The sequence below is a fragment of the Stegodyphus dumicola genome, chromosome 5 (genome assembly GCF_044657685.1).
Source record: "Stegodyphus dumicola isolate Sdum_Otavi_A_Nest chromosome 5, ASM4465768v1".
NCBI lineage: Eukaryota > Metazoa > Arthropoda > Arachnida > Araneae > Eresidae > Stegodyphus > Stegodyphus dumicola.
The window spans coordinates 147000257-147017401 of NC_140772.1; the positions used below are offsets into that span (position 1 = coordinate 147000257).

The 17145-nt window shown below is 35.4% G+C and overlaps 1 protein-coding gene across 2 annotated transcripts in view; it reads left to right on the top strand.

The window, feature by feature from the left end:
• Window positions 1-17145, top strand: part of LOC146997289 (uncharacterized) — a 330931-nt gene that overhangs the window by 302849 nt on the left and 10937 nt on the right. The window lies entirely within an intron of this gene.

Genomic DNA, 17145 nt, shown 5'->3' on the forward strand with positions numbered 1-17145 from the left:
CATTTGCAGGTATAACTGACGCCAAACCATATGGTTCATTAAATATAGAAAAATTTGAGTGTGTTGGACATATTCAAAAACGAATGGGAATATGGCTACGCAAATTAAAACTTGAAAGAAAAAAAGTAAAATTAAATGACGGTAAAATCTGTCTGGGAAAGGGAGACTAACAGATAAGTTAATAAATGAAATAACTTCGTATTATGGTAATGCGATTAGAGAATATAATGAGTCTGTTAGTGATATCAGAAAAGCCATTTGGGCAATTTACTACCAGAAAATATCGAGTGATGAAAAGCCGATTCATGACGTTTGTCCTACAAATGAAACCACATGGTGCAAATACAATATAGCTAAGCAAAATAAAGCTGATTATAAGCATATAAATTCTGAACCAGTCGCTGTAATGGAGGCAATAAAGCCAGTTTTTATAGATTTGTCACAACCTTCGTTATTGAGACGTTGCCTTGGCGGCAAAACACAAAATAATAATGAATCATTTAATTCCTGAATTTCGAAATTTTGTACAAAGACATGTCGTGCTGGTAGTAGGATAGTTCAAATTGCTGGAAATGAAGCAGTGATTGCTTTTAACGAAAGGTCTGTTGGTAGACATTCTGTAATGAATGAGCTACAGCTTTTTAGAAGTAAGTTTTCTATTGAAGGATTTTTACAAATCGATAACAAGAGAATAGATAACGCAGAAAAGAAAGGCTTGTCAGAAACAAAACAACAGCGTAAACTTGAAAGGCAGCAAAAAATGTCAGAAGTGCAGGCCTCCATAAAAATGATGGGAATGTTTATTGTGCTGGTGCGTTTTAATTTGTAAATAAAATTTTAGCAGTTTAGCATACAATTTGAAGTAAGTCGTAAAAAATTTTTTCACACATGTTAAATAATATGTACATTATACAATATAATACATATCATATGCTTAAATGCTTGAGTTTATTTAACTAAAGTGGTTATGTAAAAATAAATTTTTGTGCAAATATGCTACATGTATTTTAATATACGGCTATCACTCTGTCATGGTAATGTATATAGCAAAGTAAATTTAACGTGTTTCATACTAACAAAAGCTTCTGCAATTTATTAGGATTTATACTTTTTAAATGTATTTTGAAAATAAATATACTATGCACTTTATTATTAGAAAGTTATATACTGAAGTATTGGCATTAAAACTCAAATTTCTTAAAATACGGTTTTTCGCAGTTGTATACATAGCATTTAAAGTATGCTAAAGTTATATTGTGGAAGAACTATTAAATGTTTTATATGTTTGATATACAGTAATATATTACAGAGAACTTGAGCTAAGACATTTGTCTATAAGTAAATTCTTATTTGTAAGGAAGTTTTAGTTTTATCATTCTTAGTCGATATGTTATACTTCGATGAATGTAGCAGTTTAGCATACAATTTCAAATAAGTCTTAAAGGTTTTTTTCCCACCTATGTTTAAATAATGTTGCATAATATGATACATATCATATGCTTAAATGCTTGAAAGTACTTAACTGATGTGGTTATGTAAAAATAAATTATTTGTTCAAATATGCTACACGTATTTTAATACACGGCTATCATTCTGTCATGGTATTTTATATAGTATGGTAATTTTAATGTGTTTCATATTGACAAAAGCTTATGCAATTTATTAGGATTTATACATTTTAAATATATCATTTTGAAAATAAATATACTATGCACTTTATTATTAGAAAGTTGTATACTGAAATATTTGCATCAAAACTCGATTTTCTTAAAATGCATTTTTTCCCAGTTGTATACATCGCATTTAGAGTATGCTAAAGTTACTCTGTGGAAGAACTATTAAATGATTTATATGTTTGATATACAATAATACATTACAGAGAACTTTACCTGAAACATTTGCCTATAAGTAAGTTCCAATTTGTAAGAAAAATTTAGTTGTATTATTGATAGCGTAGAAGTTTCAAATCATTTTTAGTTGATATGTTATACTTTGATGATGGCAGCTTATTTTACATTAATTGTGCTTATACCAACTATTGGAAATTATATAATATTACAATATCTCTCACAAAATAAGCATTTTATATATTTTATAACAAGAGAAGTATTTAAAAAAAATATTTACATTAAAACTTGATTATCTCAAAACATAAATTTTCACTGTTGCGCGCATGATATTTTAAAAACGGTTCTTGGTACACACTTTAAATTTAATGGACTTCTTTATATGAGTATTATCATCGAACTGAACCAAAAAATATATTGAATATTTTAATAGTCAAAAATTTTACGCATGGAAATATTAAAAATTTTTTATTAAAATGCATTGTATAAATTTCTTAAGATTTTTGGTTCACAGTAGTCTTTAGATGCTATACAAGCTGTATATTAACTATGAAGTTAAAATATATAACAGAATGTTTTAAATTGTGCACGCAAAGTGGGAGTATTACGTGAACATATAAAAAATTACCTCACAAAGAAGATTAAATTATAAAAACATTTGTGGCAACACAAACTATTTGCTTACTAATTCAGCTGTGCTATGTAGTCAGCTGTAAAAAACTGGAAGTAATAGCTTTAAAAATAAATATGCTATCCCAATTCTTACAACGGGATCATATTCAGAGATTTTGAGGGTTTTAAGGTGTACGAGACCCCTTAACGTAGTTCAATGGAGAACGTGATGCAACCACTTCTCATTCCCCAATGACTTTAGCTTTGGCACTTACGTTTCAACCGTCACAGGAATGACGGCCTTGATAATTCAACGAAAGAACATATTATTAGTACTCATTTCGTGCTCTTAACGTTCTTAGCATATTTCATAATGCCTTACCGGAAATTTCTGTTTTCAGCTATAATCCTGGAAGGAAAAGTTCTGTTCATGCTGGTTCTATCATCTCGACTTGAGGTTTTGGATGATGGTAAATTACTCATGTATCGATTGTTATACTAAGGGAACTCTGTTTTTATGCCTCATGATTGAGAAGTCCATTATTGCCACCAACCATAACCGAAATCTGAAAGGATTTTATGTGGGACTTCTCAATATCTGGCAATCTCTGGCAAATTCCGCTCAACATCCACGATTTGTTTTCGTGACTTCTTGCTGATTAGCAGCATTATCTTCTGTGTCCTAATGTGTTCTGCAGTTCTTTCGTAAGTGTTCATCACCACTGCAGTTCTAGCATACTAAGGTCGCTTTCGTCTGACGTCTGTTCCGCCTTAAGACACTTACTTAAGTGGGTAGACTGCCTGGACGAGCTGTCACTTGTCCACTAGCTTCTGGGTTGGAGTAGTTCCGATTGGGCAATGGTGTGTGCAAGTTTCTGAAAGGACTGCCACGTTTTTCATGGCGTACACTCTAGGCATTTTTTAAATCCTTGAGATCCACTATTCGCAATTGTTTCTATACCTCAGGTTCCCGTATACCACCGAGGAAGTATTTCATGGATTGTACTTCACGTATTTCTGTTGAGCAGTCAAAAAAGGAGAGATGGGAGAGCATTTCCATAACAATGGCGAGCTTCTGGATTATTTTGTTGAGCTTCTGCTGTCGAGATATTAACTGCAGCCTTCTGTAGTCTTTTAAACACTTCTTAGTAGAGCTTTCGCGTACCGGGTACAGCATCAAAATCTAGCCTCTGGGTTTCTAGAAGAGTGGGACCGATATCGTCTTCTTCTATTCTCAGAGAAGCTGCGAAATTACAGGTTTGTCTTCGGAATCCTACCCATTTCCATTTGGAGCTATACAGAACTGAGCCTTGTACATATGTCACATGTTTTTTCCATCACACGTGGAAAGCATGACAAAATGGGTCGGAAAACATAGGTACCTATTTAAAGGTATCAGAATCGTCTCCAGTTGTCCTTATGAATGTGTTAAAGCTGTCAAATTCTTTGGCGACAACAGCAGAGACTTTGTCATCGATTTGTTGTTCGACATCAGAAACTCTTCCTTTGATTTGTAGTTTGACAGCATTAACTCTTTCTTTGATTTGCTGTTTGACAGCAGAAACAAGTTCTCCAGTTTCTCTAACTCTCCTTTCGACCATGTTATTTCTGCTTTCAAAATCCTCGAAAATCTTCTACTGTTGTCTTTTATTTCTTCTTGACAGGCTTAAGTATCAATTTTGGATAGATTCCATCTTTCCTTGAACTGGTATTATTTCCCCTTTCCCTCTTTTGTTGGACGCATTTATCTCTTCTGTAAAGGAATCAACCTCTCCTTTTATATCTTCCTGGAACGCAGCAAAGACTGTCACAAGCTGCCTCAGATGCTCCTCAATTGTTCTTGTCACTAGCATTCTGTCCTACTTCCAACACCCAAAATTGTTCCTGGCATAAAGGTTCGTAAAGCATGCGGAAGAGCTGGTAGTTTGTTAGAATTTATTTGTCCCGAAAAAACACTAAACAATTCTGGAGTTTTTCGAAAAGTACGAGTAAAAAATATAATTCCAAAAATATACGAAATATAAAGGAACACTGCTAGTAGTTATCACTTTAAAGTGCTGAGAATGATGAAGAAAATACGATGAAAAGCGCACGTAAAGAGCGAACATAAATCTGTCAATACTCCTTACTCTATGCTGAACTGCAGAGTTCAGAACTGAAGTTCATTCTGGTCTTATCTCATTTTCTCACTCTCCATACCAAAAGCCCGAAACTGACAAAACTGTTGGACGTTCGAAATTTTGGAAGAGAAAACAAATGAAGCCACAAGGAAAAATCTACATGGCTTATAATGATTGTCACATTAAAAAAAGGAGTTCTAAAGTATAACGCCAACTAAGGGCGTTACAATAATTTTTAAGCTCCGACCTCTCTCCGTCAAGACATGGAGAAACTACTGATGGTGTGAGTGAGAGAGAAGCAGCTTCAAGGAGGAACCTTAACACAAAGCATCTTTTGTGAGAAGGCACTATTACGAGTTATTTACGAGCGATTTACGGTTATTTCTAAAGAAGATCCCACACACTTCTACAAACGTGGAATCGGAAGACCCGTTTAAAGCCAGTCGGGGCTGGTTTGACAACTTTAGGGAAAGGACCGACCTTCACTCCGTCGTCAGGCATGGTGAGGCAGCAAATCCGGATGTAAAGGCAGCTGATGTTTACATCAAAATGTTTTCCGAACAGATAGTAGCCAAAGGATACATCCCCCCAGCAAGTCCTCAACTGTGACGAGACAGGGCATTTCTGGAAAAGGATGCCGAATAGAACTTACATAACGGCAGAGGAGAAGATGCCAGGTCACAAACCCATTAAGGATAGATTAAATCTAGCAATTTGCGTCAATGCGAATGGCGACTGTAAAATCAAGCCTCCGTTAGTATACCATTCGGAAAACCCCAGAGGCTTTAAGTCATATAATATTTTAAAAGAAAACCTGCCAGTTATAATTTTAAGAAGATATGTGGAGGGCAAATCCGAAGGCGTGGGACAGAATGAACTTCTTTGTGGAGTGGATAATTCTGGTGTTCTGTTCTGGTGTTGGCCTCGACAATGCCCCTACTCACCCATCAAATCTCGAAGATGATTTACTCGAAGAGTTCAAGTATATAAAATTTCCCTACCTACCACCCAACACCACTCCTATCCTGCAGCCCATGGATCAGCAGGAGATTTCTAATTTTAAGAATTTGTACACCAAGCACATTTTTCGCCGCTGCTTTGAGGTGACAGAGAACACAAACCTTACCATTCGAGAGTTCTGGAAAAACCACTTTAACATCGTGATGTGCCTAAGAATTATTGTTCAGGCCTGGCTGGGTGTTACAACGTCTGCATGGAAGAAGCTGTGGCCTGAGGCTGTAGCTGAAAGAGAATTCGAAGGATTGGAACCCAAAGTGTCAGTGGTAGAGGAGCTTGTTTCTCTGGGAAAATCCATGAGTCTGGAGGTGGAGGAGAGAGATGTGAACGAACTCGTAGAGGAACAGTCTCAGGAGCTGACAACCGAGGAGTTACACGATCTGCATTTGCAGCAGCATACGGTGGTTCAACGAAAAATTAGTTTTGAAGAGGAGCCAGAGATGGAGGAGGTTATCCCTGCAAGAGATATAAAACAGATCTTGAGAATGTGGGATAAAGTTGTAGAGTTCGTGGATAAAAATCACCGCGAAAAAGTTGCAACTAGTCCTAAATCGGAGTTGTTCAACGAAACTTGCCTAACTCGATTACGCAATACCTTGACAGGTAGGAAGAAACAAACCTCCTTGGACAGTTTTTTTAAACGATCTGCGGGTGAAAATGAGCAGATCATGACAAAAAGAGCGAAGACCAGTGACAAAAATTAAGCGCTTCCGTAGGCACTTTTTCTTTTAATTATGTTTTTATAGAATATGTATTTGTTATTTATAAATAAAGGTTTCTTCTTGTTTTTGAATAAGAAACTACATTTTTCTTATTCAAAAACACTTAAAAAAACAGCTGAGGTCGTGTTTTGGGAGCTGGAACGGATTAATGGCATTTCGATTACTTTCAATGCGGAAAATTGCTTTGAGATACGAGCAAGGTTACGAAACATATTAAACTCGTTTGTCGAGGAACCACTGTACTTAATTATATAATCGTTAGCAAGCAGATAGTAATAAATAATTTTAAAACTGTGCTGCTATCAATATACAAATTATGTTGACTAGTATAATTAATTTAGAATTATGCGAATACATATAATATAAGATGATGTATGTTACTACAGATACGTGTTAATATAATACATATATAAGTCTGTGCATATATATGAAATCATAATTCTTTTTATACCAGTTAACAGTTAGAATTACTGAACAACCTTGAAAGGTTCCCCAAGAATGAAATATGGTGTAACAATGAACACTTAGTTTAGAAATTCGATTCTATTATATATTGTTGTAAAAGTCATTGTAAGAGTGAAAATTCTTCATTCTGCCTTAATGCGAGTTTTTGCGTTTAATGCGTTGTTTGGTGATTTTATGATCCCGAATTATATTGATGTGATATATTAATACTGCATTTGTAGATATACGTTTTCTGAGAAACGAGTCAAGGCGATTGATTTTTTGTAAAAATTTAGATTTATCCTTATTTTATTGACGTGCACCAGCACAGAATTGAGAATGGCTTGTGCTATGCTTCGATGGATGAAGAAGCGTTTGTAAGTAATGAATATTATGAACGTTTGAACATATTTAAATGAATAGTATTAAAAGTATATATTTACTTATATCATATACTAATAGTTTATGGTAAATTTTCATTATAAATCTCATCACAGTTTCATTTCTCATTCTATTGCATTTCTATAGCGGTACATACATTTTGTGGTTTACATATTGTAGATTGCATCAGTTTTGCAGCGCAATTTATTCCTCGGTATGTTACTTGTAGTGTTATTAGAAATTCCATTATTTTTGTATTTTTTCTGCAATTGGTAGTATCTGATTAGGAAATTTATGTTTTATTTCAAGATATATATGAAGTTGGTTATATCAAGTGTTAAATAAACGTTGTTATTCGGGCAATAGCGTTAGCTTTATCGAGATAGATAAATGCAATTCTTATTTCTTAAATACTCAAGATATAAAGACACACTCGAATAGTAGATTCACTCACTTTACGTTTTTTAAGGGTTATATATATACATTAAGGGCGTGTTCAAAACAACCATTGACGAGTAGTCTTGGCGTAATTCGTATTCATACCAAGATTATCCATTTCTCAAGGCAATAATTTTTGTTATTTTTGCTAAACCGTTTACGAAAATATAATTTTCCGAATCCTGAACTCTTATGCATGGAAAGGCAGATTTTAAGATATTTGTTTTGCAACTTGATGCAAAATTCGTATTTTTAAAACACTGATGTATATGTTCTTTTTTTAAAATTCTGCCAGTATATAACATTATATAACATTCTTGTGTTATCACCATTTATAGGTGTCGCTTGCTGTACAGCCTGCTGAATACATTTTACTTTCTAGGTATCTACAATTACATCGTGTTGTTTCGGTACGAACAGGGGCGAAGTATTCATCACTTAGATACATTTAAAGATAATTAATTAATTTTTTTCTGATTTTGATATCTATAATATATAGACAGGATTACTGATAAGAAATTTAAGAAAATAGTAAATGAAGAAGTAAATAGAAAAATTTCTTTCAGGTATTGTGAGATGTCAATATAAACTTCATACATTTTACTAGGGGGCTGTTGACAAAGCAAAATCTTTACTATATATGTCTACGAGCTCTACGTATACAGTGTGTTGCTCAAAGTAAACTTCCTGCATTGTGAAGAGTACTACGTGTATGTCGTGATGTGTTCATGCGAAGCTTGTTTCCTCGTATGAGCTCTGCCTCTTCGAACCGAAATTGTCCGTAATCTGCAGCGTCTTGAGTTGTTTATGCAGCTTCTTGAGCTGTTCTGGTATTTCCTGTCGAATCTGACTATGACGCGGACAGTCTTGCATCCTTCGTTTACTTGCGACTTCTTCCCGTCATCGCGCATATTCTTTTGACGTTCCGCTTTCCTAATGGGCCTCCGTTTCGCTTCTGCTTACCTTTCCGGAGCACGCAGTGATTCTTGGTTTTCTGAAGGTCTTTTGCGTCTGCTACTAGTTTCTGATACAGTTTGAGCCAGCGAAGTTTCTTGAGTTGTTGCTTGTCTGCTGGAACTCCTATTCGTTTCTTCTTCAGTTTCTTGAATGCGTAACCTTTCTTGTCACCATGCTTGCCTGCTGAGTTTCTAGTTGTATCTTCATTCATTTTTGAAGCATGCAAGTTTTCTTCTACTTGCCTGCTGAGTCTCCTAGTGCTTTTTACTTCATTTTTTCTGTAGCTCGCTGTAACATTTGTGCTGTCTTCTTGCGTTCAGACATTTTAGTAAATTGAAAAAAAAATTATGTAACTGTAGTAAAGTAACATTCATCTAAAATATGTTAAATACCTACAGAAGTTTAAACTTCTACTCAGAAAGGAACTATACAATAAAAGAAATTAAATTTTTATAAATAAAATTAGAATAGCATAAAATGCATAGAAACATTTCATTATGAAGAAAATGTATTCATTCTTTCCAAGCAACCAGCTATTTGTAAATAAATTTTTCTTGCCAAGTCAGGAAACAAAGAACTTTGACACTTGGGGTAATACATTTGAAGTAATGGTTTAAATTAATTTTAATATAACAAATTTGCAAAATCTCAATAAAAGAATTAACGTAGCGATAGCATATCGTGTCACGTATCTAAAGGTGAAACATAAACGTTGCCAAAAGCAGCTATTCATTTAAAATACTAAAATTAACGAAATATTTTTCGACATACAGTGACGTTATATGGAATCACGTGCTTTCTTCAACTCAGAATATAACCGTAAATAATAACAATAAGTTTCGAGTTTGGCAATACTATTTATTTCATATTTTTTTAACTTAAAAATTTCTCTTAAACAATACGATTTGAGAGTGAGAAGAGCCATCATTTTTCTAAATAAAGCAATTTGATCTCCAGCGCTTTCCGAAATTTTATATAACATCTCGAGTGATAGTCGTAGGAAGATAACAATAGTCGAAAAGTTTTACCAAGAATTTTTGAAATCCGAGGGTACCTCCTTCTAAACTCAAATCTCCCCCCCCCGTTCCGGAGGATATGATGTTACGAAGAAAAAAAAAAAAAAAAAACAAAGAGGCAAAATCCCACATATATTTAAACTGCTGACTCCTGTTTACAATATTCAATTTCCTTTAAAAACATTAAGCTTCATTTAAATAAAAGGAAAATAAATTCACACATTTTCCCTAGCTTTCAAGCTTTTATTGTACTTTTAAATATTCTTTTTGTCACTGTTGCGCAAGTTTTCCGCGGCGTCATTAGGAGCCGTAGGTCGAAAACATATAAGAATCATTGCTGTAAATAATGATCATATGATAAATTGCATACATATGCGATTCTTTTGATTAGAATTTGAGTACAATTCTTTATACATCAGCTACTATGCCCCTTTATGTAACGACAAGGATTATTTTCAATGATTATCCGATGAGAATGATTCTTTACAATGATTATTTGATGACAAAGATCATTTGCAAAGAATATTAAAGCCGATGACTACGATTACTTAAATAGAATATGCATGTCATTCGATGACAACGATTATTTCCAAAGAATCTTCGATCACGTCACTATTGTATATCGCTATACTTCTGGGTTTGGGGAGGGGGTTGTGTATTATACTACGGCCCTGTAATTAAGCGTTTTAAATGACATCAAAAACGTTAGTAAAACTTAGGATCCTTACATACTATCCGCCAGAGTTAATTAGTTTGAAACTGAGGTCTAAAACGACCTTGTTGAAAACTTTTAGCTCTAGAATCTAACGCGAGGCCAATCTTTTTCAAACATTTCTCTCTAGAAACTAGATATTAAAAAGTCGTTTTTACATTATCATCTCTATGGACAAGTATTTTCATCTGTACTGCATCTATAAACAGGAGTTTCTTAGTTGAAATCTGGTTCCTTATGGAAGGAAAACTAGTTTAATGAAATGTTACACAATCAAATGGCAAGTAACATGAATATTTATATTTCTCCTTTAAAATTCTTATTTCATTCATGACGTTATTTAATTATCTCCCCGTGCTCTCTGACTTGTGTTGTAAAGAAAAACACCAAACACGAGCGTGTCTATGTACAAGTGTTCAACACTACCGCCTGCAATCAAAGCACTAACGTCTTAAAATTCAACATAACAAAACCTCAGAACACACCTTATATTCATCTCTAAACCCTGAGCTACAATTCTGAAAAGTGGCTAACTCTGAAGTGTAGCGTCAGAGAGCCTAACTACATTCATTCAACCTTTATCACATATTCACAATAATTTGCTCTTTTTACAGTCACACGAATAAGTTAAAATTTTTGGCATTACTCTAATATTTTTACTTTTAACATATCACAATATTTCTTAACTTTTAAGATAACAGTTCACATTGTATATAAGGACATATTAACATGCCGTTAATTTTACGCATTTTAAAACATACATTAGTAGTACATTGTTAACTTCTATTCTTTTCCAAGCAAGTGCCAATTCTTCTGCATTGAAATTCTACATTTCAAAAGTCTTTCAGATTAAAACTTCTTTCTTGCCAGAATCTTTTAAATAAAATTTTATACAATAATTTTTACAATTTTCTTAAGGTACCTTTCTCAAAGATTATCAATGCTTTTTCAATATTCAAGTATTTACACATTCCTATTATACATTAATTTTAGTTTTACTCGCGAGTAACCGAAAAACAATACCAAAATAGGTAACAACTCCTTTCTCGCCTTTTTGGCGATAAAGGTAGGCCTCACATGAGGTAAAAATTCTTGAATTCTGCCACTTGCAGTAAGATTGAAAAATTAACTTACGGTTTCAAAGTAACATAAAGTTTTACTTATCTTTGTGATATTCAGACATCCTTTTTTCTGCCCAGTCCTGGAAGGTAGCGAAGACTACGGTCTGGTTGATCTTCCTTCTTGTGCGGGTTCGCCCTTCGGTCCCTTCCTTTAGCATCTGCCTGTGGTCACGGCCGTTTGATGGCAGCTGGTCTTGGCGGAACCGGGACAACTGTCTCTCGTTGTTGCCTGGATCTCGTTGCTGGCTGTTCAAATTTTTCTTGCGTCTTTGCATCTGCAGCTGGTCTTCCTTCATCAATTCGTCGACATTTGCTGCGTAGACTCCTATCCGATGGGTAGATCTTCTGTTTTGGAGCCATGTTATAGTTGCTGTCATTTCTCCTGGCTTTCTTTGCATTAGTCGTACTTCTCCCTTCTTCATTCTGGGGGTGGTCGTGCTCTCTCTTCTCTGGTCGGTGGAACGACTTCTTTTTCTTGTTACCTTCAGTTTTCCAACGGGGGAACTTTCTTTTCAATTGCTCCTGTCTACTAATGGCTTGCCCTTGGGATTGTCGTTGTTCCACCTCTGGAGCTTGTGCCTGCCGTGCCGGATCCTGCAAAAGATCTTGAAATATTGGCATTTTATTACGATTATAAAATGGTTTTATCTGGTCTACGTTTGCGGTGCAGGTTTCACCATTCCTGGCTTTTAACACCACTAAGCATGAGTTACTTTTTCTATGACATATGGTCCTTCAAATCGTGGATAAAATTTAGCAGTTTTATCTTCTGGTGCTGAAGAAAGTGAATGCTTAATTTTTAACACTTCATGTCCTACTTTATAAGTTACTCCCCGTCGTTTCATATCATAATAAAGCTTCTGTTTTCTCTGTGCTACTTCAGTGTTCTTTTTTGCTTTTTTAATTTATTTTTCTATATTGCCCATTTTAAATTCTGGGGCTCTTTGTTGAACATAAAATAATTTATCTAACGGCGTTATAATCTTTCTGCCTAAAAATAACTCAGCAGGAGTTTTGCCCGTCGTATCATGTTTTGCGGTCCTAAGGGAGAAACCTAATTCATTGACATAGTTAACCCAGCTTTTATGAAAATTTTTAACATAACTACGGACAATTTTCATTATATTTCTATTGATCCGTTCCGCTATATTTGATTGCGGCCGATACGGGACCATTTTTAAATGACGTATGCCCAGTTTTTGGCACATGTCTTCAAATATATTACTTAAATATTGAGGACCATTATCCGATATTACTTTTAGGGGCGCCCCGTATTTTAAAATATATTTATTTAAAATAGAATCAGTAACTAATTTCGAGGAGGCTCGTTTTAAGGAAACAATTTCGATCCACTTACTAAAATAATCAACCATAACAAGGTGATAGCCACTTTTGTTTAACTGACTTTTTGGGAAAGGGCCCAATAAATCGATGCCAATTATTTCATTTGGAAATTCCGATTTAATACTATTTAGAAACCCGGCCGGGCGGAAATTAATATAATTAACTGCTTGACATGTTGGGCAGGACTGGACATACGCCCTTGTTAACTTTTGCAGCTCAGGAAAATAAACTGCTTCGCGTACGCGTTGGATGGTTTTTCGAATACCAGCATGAGAAGCTAAAGCGGAGTCGTGTAACTCCTGCAGTACATTTAGTCTAAGACTAGCTGGGATAACAGGTCGAAATTCGTTGTTGGAATTCGTAGTTTTTGTATAAAATAATAGACCATCTATTAGTTCGTAATGGGCCGTCCTATTTCTTATCGCGACAATATATTGGTGGCTAAAATTTTCAGGATCCTTTAAATAATCATAAATATTTTTAAATTCAGGATCCTTACTCAGTTCGGTTATCACAGTTTCTCGGGAATGTAACTTACATGCTGTGAGCATTGCCACCTTTACAGTATTAACTTCTTCATCTATTTTTATTCTGGATAGGGCATCTGCTACGATATTTTCCTTTCCGGGGCGTGTGCTTAATTACCAGATTATACTCTTGTAACTTTAGTGCCCATTTTATTAACCTTGTGGATAAGTTTTTCCCTGAGTACAATCTAGTTTCCGCCGCATGATCAGAATACACTGTTATTGGACCTTTCGAAAATAGACTCGGAACTTTTGCACTGCTAACAGAACTGCAAGTGCCTCTCTCTCAGTCGCGGAATAATTTTTTTGTGTTTGATTTAAAGTTCTACTAAAAAATGCCACGGGCTGCTGATTTTGCGAAAGTACCGCTCCTAGCGCATAATCCGAAGCATCCACTGAAATTTCTAAATTCTCATCGTTTTCAGGAAATTTCAAAACAGGGGCTTGCGTTAATGCTTGCTTTAATTTCTCGAAAGCACTATTGGCTTCGGCCGTGGACGAGAAAATTGCCTTTTTCCTTTTTAATTTTAACAATGGTTCAACAATAGCTGCAAAATCTTTTATAAAACTCTAACTTCAATCTTTGGAAGAGTCAAATTTTTCACAATAACTGTATTTAACTTGAAGAAAGAGGGCTTTTCTTGGCCTTCGGATTTCCGCACCCTCCCGTCAGCAGAAATCCGTTTTAGTTTAATTTTCTTTCTTCCTTTCCATGCCTTCCTTGTTTTTCCGCTGGCCTTCAGACTTTTTTTCTGGCTTACTATTGAACTGTCGACGTTCGCCGGTTGTTTTTGGATACTTTTTGGTCCTTGCCCTCTGATTCGATTTGCTTCCGTAGCCGTGTTCTTGCCTTTGCTGTGGTCTTGGCGCACCAAATTGGCTTCGTTGCTCAAACTGGCGTCTTCATTCGATGTCCGCCGTTCTTCTATTTTCAAACTGGATTGTTAGCTCAAATAACTTTTCCAGTGTAGTCGGATTCCTTAATTAAATAAAGTCTTGTACTTGGGGAACTAAACTCGGCAAAATCACTTGAATTATCTCAGGATCCGGACGGTTTCCATACAAGAGTTTAAAGACGTGAATTTTTCTTAAAATAAAGGTGGAAAGATTTTCGATTCGTTGCTGGTATATGCTGAAGAGTTCCGTTTCTAAACTTGCACGATCTCTTACGACAGGGAAGGGTTTTACTAAGGCAGTCTTAAAATTTTCGTAAGTATAGGTGGGACTTCCCGCTTGACCCAAGAGGCTTCTGCCTATACATTTGAACCAATTAAGCGCTTGGCCCCTCAAAGCGCTGGTAGCTAAGGTGACTTTATGGAACTCATGGACTGGATACAGCATGAAGTGGTCATCCAATTTTTCCAAAAAACTGGTTACCGGTGAGTTTCCATTAAATGTTGCTTCTGGTTTCATCGATGCGCGCATGGTCTGTACGATGTACCCAAATCCTTCCAGGGCGGCAGCTGGCATTTCTGGATTCTGAGTCGCTTCTGCAGGCACCACAGGTTCTTCTTGAAACTCGGCCATGGTTATTCTTCTTCGTCGGGCGCCACTATCAGGACTTGTATTCCTCTTTACTTGCTTTGGAAACATGAACTATCCTGACTCGGAACAGGGAGCTTACTCAAGCTATGTTTACTAAATTACGTGATTCAAATCTTATTTATTGCAACAACTTAAACTGTTATGACACTTTCAATTGCACAAGAGGCCCTTGCTTTTACAACTGCATTTATTTGCGGAACACTTCCTTTTGCAATAACAGTGTGTACATATACTCCTCTCTTTTCAATCTACACCAGAGCATATCTGTGATTGTCGACATACACCGGTGAGGGTCCGAATGTAGAAGAATGTAATGCAATATTCGATCTTTCACCGACGTATTTGGTGAATGTTAACATTCTCCGGTGAAAGTCGACATTCTTTAATTTCGGTCTTTCGAGGTAACATATTTTTATACGATTATATACATATATATATATATATATATATATAATATATATAACACTTTAAATTGCACAAGAGGCCCTTGCTTTTACAACTGCATTTATTTGTGGAACACTTCCTTTTGCAATAACAATGTGTACATATACTCCGCTCTTTTCAATCTACACCAGAGCATATCTGTGATTATCGAAGTACACCGGTGAGGGTCCGAATGTAGAAGAATGTAATGCAATATTTGATCTTTCACCGACGTATTTGGTGAATGTTGACATTCTCCGGTGAATGTCGATATTCTCCAATTTCGGTCTTTCACGGTAACATATGTTTATAAGATTATATATATATATATATATCGTGTATATGTATTGTTTATATATATATATATATAATCGTTTATTGCAATGCATTGTCGGAAACGCTTTCCTGGCCCATAGTGACGAGAGACAACACAAGAAAAATATGGTACGAACATTGTAAAGATATTTTTTTATTTTCCTTAGCGCAGCGGAAACCAAGAAATAAGAACAAAAGCAGGGGATCGCCATCAAAGAAAGTATTCGAAAGTTCCTTCGGAACGTATCCTAAACATGGGTTTGGTAGAGATAGTCCAGTGCATTGTTCAGCAGGATCACGAGAACTAACTTGCATTATCAGTTCGTCTCGGGGTACTTCAACACATAAGTGCACGAAACCCCAGTTAGAAGTCCAACAGGAACTTGTGGCACATATTGTGTCAGGTGCTGGTAAAGTCCTGGGGATGCACGGTATTTTCCAGAGCATCTCATGTTGGATGTACGAGAGATGGGATACCCGTAACAGGGTGCAGGTCGTAATTTCGAACACTTTTTTTGAGGTCCATAAGTGTCTAATTTTGTTCCTACTTTTTAATTTCCCTTGTGCTAAGCGTAACTGGTGTCCGATCTTTCTTGTGTTTTGTGTTGTTTGCACCGGCCAGGAAAGTGTTTTCGGCCATGTTTTGCCATTTAATTTTTCGTCATCGTCGTCTCTCTCATATATGTGTATAATTACATATGACTCAAGTGTTGCTACTATATGATGACATTTACAAACACGGTGTTTAAAATGCTACATATTCCCATCCGAAAATATCTTTTTCTTTTCCTCTTGCCCTTCAAATAAGATATATGTGTCCTTCATTGCAAAATTACCTGGAACTTTAATTTTTCTTTTTTCGAGGACAATGGAGAGCATATTTCAGTATAGGCAGCTGTCAATATTCAAACATCAAATTGTAAAAGCCATTAAAGTGTGGCCGAAATGATCAGAAGGGCTAAATTCGCAAAGGATTTAGGAAATACATTTTGAATGATTTTGTAAATTTTCCTTCAATAAATTTAATGCAACAGGCAAAAGAAATTACAGGGAACAATAAATATAGGAGAAAACAGGTATATCTTTTCCTAATTTACTTTGATTTGATTGATTTCTTTCTTTCTTCCTGTATAAATAAATAAACTTTAAGAATGCAACTGAAGAATGAGAATAAAAGTTTCAATTGAAACAAATGGTGGCAAAAATCCTAGTGCGGCTCTGATGGACTACGAAAAAGACCAGCAATATGATCCGAATTTTGAATAACGAGAGAAAATTTGAAATCTGTGCAGCCAGCGATGCAAAGAGACTCGTTAAAATACAGGTTTGGCTGATTCAGAAAGAACGTTACGTGTATATCTTCTAAAATGCTTTTTCCATCCTTTGTTTGTAGTTGTTTCCCTTTTCATTTCAGTTTCCTTTTTTTCTCCTATTTTGCAATTTTCGTCATTGTTTCCCTCTGTTTTTAAGCCACCTGTTTATTATTTCTGTTATTATTATTGCAACTTATGTAAAAATTAAGTAAGGAAAAGTAAGGCACTGAAACTTTGCAAATTATTACGCTCTACGTGAGATTCATGGAGGCCGCTTATTGCATACAAATA